This window comes from Rhineura floridana, chromosome 2 (assembly GCF_030035675.1).
Source record: "Rhineura floridana isolate rRhiFlo1 chromosome 2, rRhiFlo1.hap2, whole genome shotgun sequence".
Classification (NCBI taxonomy): Eukaryota; Metazoa; Chordata; class Lepidosauria; order Squamata; family Rhineuridae; genus Rhineura; species Rhineura floridana.
This window is the reverse complement of record NC_084481.1, coordinates 199,424,653-199,436,079: the sequence shown is the minus strand read 5'-3', so window position 1 is coordinate 199,436,079 and position 11,427 is coordinate 199,424,653.

Below are 11,427 nucleotides of genomic sequence, written 5' to 3'. Positions count from 1 at the left end.
AAACCTGAAGAGGTGGCTTAATAAGTACTAACCAAGTCCCAGCAACTCTCCAATGCCCTTTTGTCTATCAGTGGTCACCAACAGCTTATTTTTTAAATTTTCAGACCCATATTCAATTTCCTATTGCTGAGATGGCACTTCTAACTAATGAGAAGAAGGGATTAAAAACATTTTTTTCATTAATCTGTTGCTTTAAAAAATCATCCATGCAAATCCACATTTAAATATATTTTCTCTTAAAGCACACGTTTTAAAATGCATTTTGATACTTTATGAGCCAAGGGCTGTGTTGAAACATTGAGGAAATGCAAGAGTTAGTGGGTGACTTAGTTCAGATACACACATTAGTCCAGGAGGTGTGTATCAGGTCAGTTCATACTGAAATTGACAAAAGTCAAATAAAGACTGTAGAACATAAGAAGAGCCTGCTACATCAGGCCAATGACCACCTACTCCAATATCCTGTCCTCACAGTGGCCAGTCAGATGCCTATGGGAAGCCCACAAGTAGGACCAGAGTGCAACAGTACTCTCCCCACTTGTTTTTCCCAGCAATTGCTATTCAGAGGCATACTGCCACCAACAGCAGAGGAAGAACATATACACTGTAGCCAGTAGTCAGTGATAGCCTTATCCTCCATTCATTTGTCTAATAATAAAGCCATGAGAATGGCTGTATACTATAGCCAGAATGGATTTTTCGCATTCCACAATGTTACATTGAAAATACCTCCATGCCATTCTGCTGCTTCCCATAAACTCATTTCAAAACAAAACCTTACAAAACTTATAGTCCTGAACTCAGAAATGCTTGCCTAACAACCCTCGAAGTTTTCATGACCATACACAAAACAGTCAAGAGAGAATCGAGAGTTCAGAGTGTAAAACGAGAGAAAAACAGACCCCTGTTGGGCATTTTTCTGTCAGTGGTCTCATAATTTGTTGAAATTAATTAAAAATCAGCCATATTCACAGAGTGCCTGTAATCCTATTACTGACCTTGCCCCATACTCAGACTTTCATCGTCTGCAGTTTAAAAGCTAAAAAAAATGCCTGGCTGATTATTAATTAATTTAAGAAATTTAACATTGAAGTCTATTATAGTGTCGGGCATGCTCAGTGAGAACCAACTGTCAGTGTTCTAATAGCCAGACTCACACCTGTTTTGCTTGGCTAATAAGGTGGTCATACCCACACCAGACCTTTATTTCACTTTAGACGGTCCTGGCTTCCCCCATAAAATCCTGGGAAATGTAGTTTGTGAAGGGTGCTGAGAGGAGACTCCTATTCCCCTGATAGAGCTCCAGTGGCCAGAGTGGTTTAATGGCCAGCCCTTCTTCTGGGGATTGTAGCTCTGTGAGGGCATCTTGTAGCAACTCTCAGCACCCTTCATAATGTACATTTCCCAGGATTCTTTGGGGGAAGCCAGGACTGTCTAAAGTGGCTGCCCGTTTGCTACTGGGCCAAGTTCAAGGTTTTAGTTTTGGTGTACAAAGCTCTATACAGCTTAAGACCAGGATACCTGAAAGACCATCTTATCTCTTATATACCAGTTGATCACTGCACTCTGCAGGTGGGGGTCAGGAGGTCCATTCTGCACAACATAGGAAATGGACCTTTAGTGGCAGTACTTACCCTGTGGAATCCCCTCCCCTTAAATATTAGACAGACACTATCTCTGTTATCTTCTTGGGGCCTACTGAAGACCTTCCTCTTTCAACAAGCCTTTTAAGTTGAAACCTTATCCCAGTCTGTGTCTGTGTTGGAATTGGTTTTTAATATGTTTTTAAACCTTTTTTAAAAAACAAACAATATGTTTTTAACCTTTTAAAATGTGTTCAAAGCTTTTTTAAAAATGTTTTTAAATATGTTTTGTTTTAATGTATTTTAAAGTCTGTTTTTATGATGTTTTAAAGTGTTTTTAGTGCATTTGTTTGCAGCCCTGGGCTCCTGCTGGGAGGAAGGGCAGGATATAAATCAAATAATAAATAAATAAAGTGAAATAAAGGTCTGGTGTGGATGTGGCCAGGGACAGCTTTGGTTCAAATTGGATAGGAGACTACATGTGCCTACTGTAGACTAAAAAGGTGGGAAATGTTGGCAGCAGTGTATCAATTGCGTGTGCCCAGCAGGATAGAGCAAGTTGAAAGGATACCCACACACAGGCCAACAATTGTTAAGAGTCTTTTACTGACAGGATTTCGTATAGGAACGGTTACAATACAGATACGAATACTTTCCTTTTCTCTCCTAACACCCCCACACCTTGTAGTTTCTTTTTCAAGGCTTTATAGACTGGGTTAGCTCTGTGCCAGCTGCAGCCTCTGCTGTGAGCTGTCCTTGAGCTGCTGCACACCTTAACCCTTTACTTGTCTTTTGTTTCTGTCTTTCTGGAAAACTAGACAGATAGACTCCTTAGCAGCCTACAGGGAAAACCCTAAAAAAAGGAGATATTGTTCACAATGTTTCCCTCTTGGAAAAGTAGGGGGCTTTCCTTCTGTCCTGTGCTCACTCACTGAATCTCCTCCCTTTCCCCTCCCTCCCTCCCTCCCTACCTACCTACCTCTACCCTTCCTCTCCTTCTCTTGCCCTCCCCCTCCCCCCTCCCCCTCCCTGCCCTTCTCCCAGATCAGTTTCAGATATCCTTCCTCCTCTCTCCTTCCCCTCCTTTCCCTCTCCTCTCCCCTCTTCCTCCCCTCTCCTCTTCCTTCTTGCTCCTTCCCTGCCCACTCCAGCCCTCCCTCATGGTCAGTTTCACCTTTCCTAAGCATGATTGCATGGGAGTAAATCCCACTGAATTCAATAAGTATACAAATGATCAAACCTACCCTCCTCCTCCCCTCCCGCTCCCACCTGCTCCCATCTCACTCCTCCCCTCTGCCCTTCCTCCTATCCTTCCTCCTCCCCTACCCCTTCGCAATCTTCTTCCTCCCCTCCCCACTTATCCTGAGCATGATTGCAGGGGAGTAAATCCCACTAAACTCAATAAGCATGCAAATAATCAGTCCATTCTCAACAAACTTGCACAGGATCCCATTTCTTACCTCCTGGATTAATAAGCAGAGAAATTCACTAATAGGCAAAAAACCTTGCGGTTTAAGAACGTACCTGTAACCAACAGATATTTCTATCAAACTTTAACAAACAGGGAAATTAGGCAGCTATAGTGAATGCACCAGGGGAGCAGGAAACCTGACATCCTCTCTGCAATATTGTACTGGCTTACAAATTTGTCAATACGCAAACACAATTTGGGTTGGTCTTTCACAGACCAATCCACTTCCCGTGTAGCTTGGAAGAATTTGGTAACGTGAAAGGCCAACACAAATTGTGTTTGCATTTTTACAAATTTGTAGGGCAGTACAATATCTCAGGGAGAGGTCAAATCTCCTGTTCCCCTGGTGCATGCACTGTAGCTGCCCAATTTCCTTGCTTTTTAAAGTTTGATAGAAATATCTGTTGGCTATAGGTACATTCTTAAACCACAAGGTTTTCTTTTTTTGCCAATTAGTGAATTTACCTATTCCAGCCATTCAAATTGGTGCCCATCGCTACTTCTTATAGATTCTTCAAGCAAGTGGGAAATTGCCACATTATGCAAGTAACTGTGTGGGTAAGCTGATTGACTGTATTGACCGAGGAAGTAGTGAGAAATGTTTTACTATATTTGACATCAGAAATCTGGGAAAGCAGGACTGTTTCTTGTTTTGCAGGACAATACAAAGATTTATACATTCACACACTTTTGCATATGCCATTTCTCACGCTACTGCAGATAGGGATGTATGGACAGTTTAGGCCTGTGGCCCACATTGGCAATGACCTGTGACGGGGCCTTTTCTTTTTTTTTTTCAATAATTTTTTATTCAGATTTTCATAAAACATACAAGGCGAAATCATAAAACATTCAAAGACAAAAAACAAAATCAAAAATAAACAAAAAAAATAAAATAAAAATAAAAATAAAAAATAAAGAGTAAAATATTGACTTCCCATTTGTCAAAGATCAAATCAGTTATAAGTCTATAATATATAACAATCCTGTCTCTTAAGTCATATTATAAAATCACTTTCCTCCAGTAGTTATCTTACTTAATCATCAAATCTCATAAACATTACTTTATTCTTTCCACAAAAAGTCAAAGAGAGGTTTCAATTCTTTAAGAAATATATCTATCAATTTTTTTTTCCAGATAAGCATATCGATTAATCCATCTCATTACTAATTATGATAATCTTATTGTCATAACCATAGTCAAAATAAACATTTCAATTAATCCATCACATCAGAATCTGTTAGGTTCAGTAATTTCAGTAGCCATTGTTCTATTATCCCTATTAGTTCCATTTTCCATCTTCCATCTTCAGTAGTCTTGTTAAGTCCAGTAATTTCAGTATCCAATCTTCCATTATCAGTATTCCATAATAATCTTGCTGTCAAAGCCATAGTCATATAGTAAGAGTCTGATGGGAATTACCTCTATCCCAAATATTTTCTTGCCATCCATTCTAAATAGGTTGCTGAAATACTGCTGTAAAATCATATCTCTGTTCTTTTTTTCAAAATACACTGGGTCATCTCTTGAAAGTTTTTCCATTGTCACATGGCTGCAGTTAATTCCATAGATTTTCTCTATATTGGGCTCCATCACATCATTCCAGTCCAGAAGATTATCCATGCCATTGATAACTTTATCTCTAGAATCTTCATTAATTTCTTCAGAGATAACATTGAGTTCCAAACAATAGATTTTATTTCTAAAGTCCATAGACTCCAAATCTTTTTCCTGTTCCACGTTTGTTCCAATCTCCGGGGTCTCCTCTCTCACAGGGACCCCTGTTCCAGTCTCCAGGGTCTCCTCTCTCACAGGGACCCCTGTTCCAGTCTCCAGGGTCTCCTCTCTCACAAGGACCCCTATATCTTTAATCTCCTGTGTCTCCAAACAATAGATTTTATTTCTAAAGTCCATAGACTCCAAATCTTTTTCCTGTTCCACGTTTGTTCCAATCTCCGGGGTCTCCTCTCTCACAGGGACCCCTTCCAGGGTCACCTCTCTCACAGGGACCCCTATATCTTTAATCTCCTGCGTCATTTTACTCAATTCAATTTTCAGCTCCTTACAACCCTGTCGCAGGTTTTGTTTCGTTATCTCAATCTCATCCATTATTTTCTGAAACATAGTTATTTCCAGATTCTCAGCCACTTTCTTAATTGCCATTTTAAAAGAAAAATATAGGAAAACCACTTCTTATTTCAGCAACAATTGGGTTAATACTCCAAACTTGGTGACATCACAGTATAAACAGAGCAGACAGCCTTATCTCTCCATGCTTAAGTAAACAAAATGCAGTTCCCAGGATCGAAACAATTAATGGCGTCGTTAGGAAACAGATTCGACAAAATAAAATAGACCAAAAAGAGAGTAGTCTCAGACAATATAATATTCTTCAAAATAAAAATCTGGAATAGAAATCCCTCTTCTGTGTATATCTTTAGAATGCAAATCCAGGACAGCTTTTTGCAACAAAAACAGAGATAAGCTATTAATTAGTGAGTAGCAGAGAGAAGTTATGGCTCCCCAGTGAGATGTCAAAAACCGATCAATCTGGCAAATCTCTTTTAAACAGCAACAATTTAAGTCAAGTAAAAGAAAAATATAGAAAGAAGGGTGCTTGCCTGTTAGTGCGTTCTCTCTTAGAAGGTAAGATGAACGTTCGCTTTATCAGATAGAGCTTGTTGTTGAAAATCCGTCCCACCTTCGTCGGCTGGACCTCGTCCCATAAATTAATGAGATCTGGTCGTCCCAACAAAAATAGGCTTTGAGGTTAATCTCTTCGTTTCTCCCTACCCGGGAGAAGTTTAATCAGTCAAAAAAAAAAAAAATCTGACTGATATATCTGAATAAGCTTCTTTTGAGGCAGGAGCCCGTCTCAAAAGCAGGCACAGGCTAAGTCACCCTTCCCGGAAGTCCTCGTGACGGGGCCTTTTCAGTGATAGTTCCCCATTTGTGGAATGCCCTCCCCAGTGAGGTGTGTCTGCCTCCATAACTATTAACTTTCAAGAGGAATTTGAAAACATTCCTATTTACCAAGGCAATTGATAACTGAAGAAAGCTGTTCTGGGCAACCTCAAGTTCACTGATAAAAGAATTTGTGACTGTGTTTTATTTATTTATTTATTTATTTATTTATTTATTTATTGTATTTATATACCGCCCCATAGCCGAAGCTCTCTGGCTGGTTCACAGTAACTAAAAACATTAAAACAAATATACAAATTTAAAACACACCTTTTAAAAACAATTTAAAACACAATTAAAAAATTTAAAACAATTTAAAAACACATGCTAAAGTGCCTGGGACCTTAGACATGTATTCGTTACAGAAGACATATAATGTTTTGATTGTAATTGTGCTTTGGAATGTTTTTAACTGTTTGTAACATGTTTTTCTTCTTTTTGTTAAATGGTTTTGATTATGTTGCCACCCTGGATTTCTGCGGGAGGAAGGGTGGGATATAAATTCAATAAATAATAAAATAAAATTTCCTTCTAAGCAACTATCAAGTGGGCACATGACAGTGGTGGGGGGGGCAGAGGGAAAATAAGCAGAGCAATGAATGCAATTTTTAACTTTTTACAATAAGCTTGTTTCTACACGCACGCACACACCCCTCTCTGTCCTCCATCCAGACAAACAAGAGGCATTATCAGAATTCAAGGTTTCATTCCAGGCTAGGAACACACACATGGAAGATGCAAAGCATGGACAGTGAAGGCCGAGATCTGGGGAGAGGGTGTTCTTTTGAGAGAGTCTCGAGGGCCACACAGAGAGGTTTGAGTGTACATTTGATCCTCAGACCTGAATGTACTACACAGGAATCTCTCCTGTCACAGAATAAAGGCTTAAACATGGTCTCTGTCATAGCTCCCCTGGCCCTCCTGGATTTTTCTTCGCTTGCCTTTGGAAATGCAAAGGAGGGGGTTAATAAGCACCTTATCCTTCTCCTGCTCCTGTTGCTGCTGTGGCTCAGGGCTTATCCACATGGAACCATAACTTTGTGCTAAAGACACTGTTTTTACCTCTGTTTTCTGTTTGCACCATCCGCAGTAGGGGCTCAATGCCAGCTGCAAACACAGTGCTTTCTAGTCACACTTGAGGGGAAGCATCAATCACGCAATTTCCTAACAACCACACCCTCTAATTTAATGTTTCCACTCCCTCTCATTACCTGGCAACTGAGCATGCTCAGTTTGTTCTACCAGTAAGTTTCATTTTTAAAAAACAACAACCCAGAGGTGCAATTATTTGTATTTTCACTGGTACAATACAGATGAAATACAAATCTCTGTTTGAGCAATGTTATGCTTTTGTGCACAAGTTGGGGGTGGTGGAAATAAAGGCACCATTTGCAGCAACATAAAAAAGTCTTGCAGAATGGGAGAGAGAAGCAGAAGATTCCCTTTAGCCCACAGGAAATGAAATGAAAGAAGAGAGGAGGAGGGAGTGGGTGTGGAAAGGGGAACGATTGACACACCCACCTAAAAGCATCAGAGTGAAGTATATGCAAGGCCTAAAGATACAAAAGGAAGATTTTTTTCCTCCCCTTTTCGGATTATCAGAGGATTGGGTTAGTAAGGATTTACAGGGGGGGGGTGAGTGTGTAATAGCTTCTGTTTGCCAGTAACATCATGTGAACCATGTGAATTGAAAGGGTGCAAGTACAGCAGTACTAATGAAGTACAAACTGATTGGAACCAATCACCAGCTGCTGCAGCAAGGCAATCGGGGAATGGGGATTGCAACCATACCAGTAGCCACTGGAAGGTTCTGTTGGAGACTGAGGGCATCACAGTCAATATTGTGCAAGCATGTGATTGCTGATTGGCTAGCCCCCTCACTGAAGTCAGTAGCTTGCACATGCATGATGGCAGAGAGCAACTTGGCAGCCTCAATCTTGCATGATACTGACCAAGAAAGTCTGTGCCTCAACCACTGCCTTCCATTGGTTTCATGTAAGGATGGAAGTTCCTCTCCACCTTCAATCATAGCAGCAGCCAGGCCTTCCTATGATCAAACCACTTCACAACCTATCACTATGTAAATGTGAAGTGTGCTTCTAATTTTAATTTGGGAAGAAACAGTTGCCATTCTGGGAATACTGCATGCAACTATTTTTAAAAACCCACAAGAGGCATTAATTCTACCAGGTTCTTTTCTGGAGAGGGGGGGAGTGCCAAGAAATATCAATCATAGATATCAAGACAGTGAGATTTGCTTAAAAGTTCCTGCATGAATTTAGCTGTTCCCCTCTTCCCGCAAAAGATGGGCAGTTTTAAGCATATGTTTGCTAATATCCTCTGCTCAAAGGGTCTATGGATTTTCTGGCAGGAGTACAGCTCCCACAGCAGTATGCAAAGTGCCATTAAAGTCAGCATAACATTTCCAGCTCTATGCTGTCCTGAACAATGCGCAGCTGATTCCTCTCTGAACAATAACTCCAAATGATAAAAATGGTCCAGAGGCTCAAAATGAAGCCTTTTTTTTCCTTTTTCAAAAAAAAGGAATAATGGCAAAAATAAATAAATGCAGAATTCTCTCATTGCTTGTCAGGAATTAGGATTTGGTCATTGTCTGCATGCTGGATATGCTATTCAAGTTTCTCTGCATTCCTGGTGGAAATAAAATGGTTTCCATTCCAAGCAATCTTCACAGAACAATTAATACTTCATTTGGGGTGATAGATTGCTTAATTTACACTGCATAGGCCTACTTTTGCCATCTGCTTTTGCTAACTTTGTTTGCACAATAACAATCCTCCCAATATCCTGTGGGTAATAATGGGTTCGATCCAGACTTAGCCATTCTTAAAGTAAACCTATTGCAATCAATGGAACTTAAATTAAAGGTCATTGTTTTCTGTGGATCTACTTTACAAATGCCTAAGGCTGAAATCCTAACTATGTATACTCAAAAGGAAGTCAAATGTAATTCAGTGGGATTTACTCCCAGATGAATGGGCATAGAATTGCAGTTAAGGGCTCATCTACATGGTGGTTTACTGTGTGTTTGGTGCTACTCACATTTAATTTGCATGGTTCACATGACATTACTGGAAAACAGAAGCTATCAAGCAGTTTCCCCACGTAAATCCATCCTAACCCAATCCACTGATAATATGAAAAGTTTAGAACAATACGGCTCCACTCCACTCCACATGTCCTTGCAGACTTGCTGCTTTGATGGTTTTTAATGGGCGGATGAATTGTCAGTTTCATCTACTCCCTTTTCTCCACCCACTAACTCTCCCATTGTGTTCCCGGTGGTTTATCCACTTCTGACTGCTCTGTCCTCTCCCCTTCACAGTTTCTGCAGTCCTCCCTTCTTTCCTCCCTTTTCCACCAAGTAAACTTCCTTCACTCTTTGTAACTAGCGATGGGAACTGCCATTGCTGTTTTACCATTGCTTCTCACATTCTCTGTCTTTACAGAAAGAATCTTGAAGTAACATCTCTCTGCACCTGATTTCCAATTTTTTCCCTAAAAAAATCTAAAGTGGATTTTTTTTAAAAAAAGTCACCTAAAATATCAATTTTAATATCAATATTTTGATAAAATATCGATATTGATATTTACTCAAAATATTGATATTGATATTTTATTTAAAATATGAATATTATATTTATTTGTTTTTCCAGTGGGGAAAAAATAACTCAGAAAAAGCAAGGGGCAGTGGTGAAAGAAGGTGCCTATGAGTTATCTCCTGAATCTTTTTTCCTTCAATCAATAAGCTGCAAAATCTACCTTTACTCAGCAGTGTGACCACCAGTAGGAAAAATTATAAGATAGCACAGGGAAAAGGAATCAGATAATTAATGGTCACCAGGGGGCCACACTCATTGATAATGTGATCAATACTTTTATCAATTTTTTATCATTACAGAGTTGAGAATAAAAAATGATACCAGTGGAGGCTCATGAATAAATATTGATAATTCTCCACAAAGCAAAATAAAATAAAATAATGGAAGAGATTGGAAAAATGATAAAATTATAAGATAGCGAATGGAAAAGGAATGGTGGTGGTAGCAAGTGACTCCATTTCTCATCAACTCTCAAAATACATTCTCTCCTCTTAACAGACTAGTGTAAAGAGGGGAGGGAGGGCTGCTTGCACGACCAAAAGAACCATGATGGCAAGCCGGGAAAAGAAAGAAGGGGAGGGAGTAGATGACCTCACTTCTTTTCAACTGCCAACTTCAGGAAGCGGTGGGGGCAGGAAGGAGTGGAAATACTATGCAGGTGAAAAATATTTGCACATGCCCAGTAACTGAGCAACCAGAGGGAGTAAAAATGTAAAATTAAAGTGTGAGGTCACAAGGAAACAGTGGCACTAATCCTTCCCAGAGGAATGCCTACTTGTGTGAATAGAAAATGTCAGAGATGTATGCCATGAACTGTATCATCACATATCTTCACAGATAGTCAGATTGGTGGTGGCATCTCAAACAGTCTTGTAATAGTTCTGGAAATCTGGAGCTAGGGATGGGGGAGAATTTTGATTCAGTTTGCATTTAAAGGCAAAACAACCAAACCACAGCCATCCTGTAAAATCCAGACTTCTCCAAATGTTGCAGTGAATGTTACCGTTGCTGATTATTCTCTTATATAAAAAGGACTTAAAATATAAGATCAAGGAAAACAACATTCTTTGGAAGAAATGCCATATTCCAGGACTGTTGTGCCCCTTTGCCTAGATAAAGCCAAACATGGTGGCAGGCCTTGCAATCCAGAGGAAGTGTGTGATCAACACGTCATGTTTACTTGCCACATAGCCCTTAAAATCCAAAAGGAACATCTGCAGTCAACATCTCAATCTAAAGACTGAGCAAGACCCCATCTGCGCTATGAATTTAAAGCAGTATCATGCCACTTTAAACAGTCATGGATCTCCCCCAAAGAATTGTGGGAACTACAGTTTGTTAAGGGATTTTGAGAATTGTTTGGAGACCCCCATTCCCCTCACAGAGCTACAATTCCGAGTTCCCTAGGAAGAGGGAATGGTTTTTAGATCACCTCTGCTGTCAATGCATACCAGCTCTTGGGCTGCTGCCACTGGCAAAGCCTCCTGTGGACACCTTCCAGGTGTGTGGGCCATGAAAAATAAAGATCCATTATAGCACTGATCTGATGCCCATCCAAAGTGATCAGTGAGAATGATGTTTCCTAGCCATCACACCTTGGTAGCACGAATACCTAAAATGAGTAGGGGAAAGTTGGCTTTGGTTAATTAAGATGTTGCAAATTGGGTATATAAATTCATAATGTTGTGGGCCATATTTTAACCCATTAACTGACTCGTGTTTTCATTCTGGGAGAGTGGGGGCAATTGATTTCATAATGTGGTATTAGCAATGATGTAAGTGGAG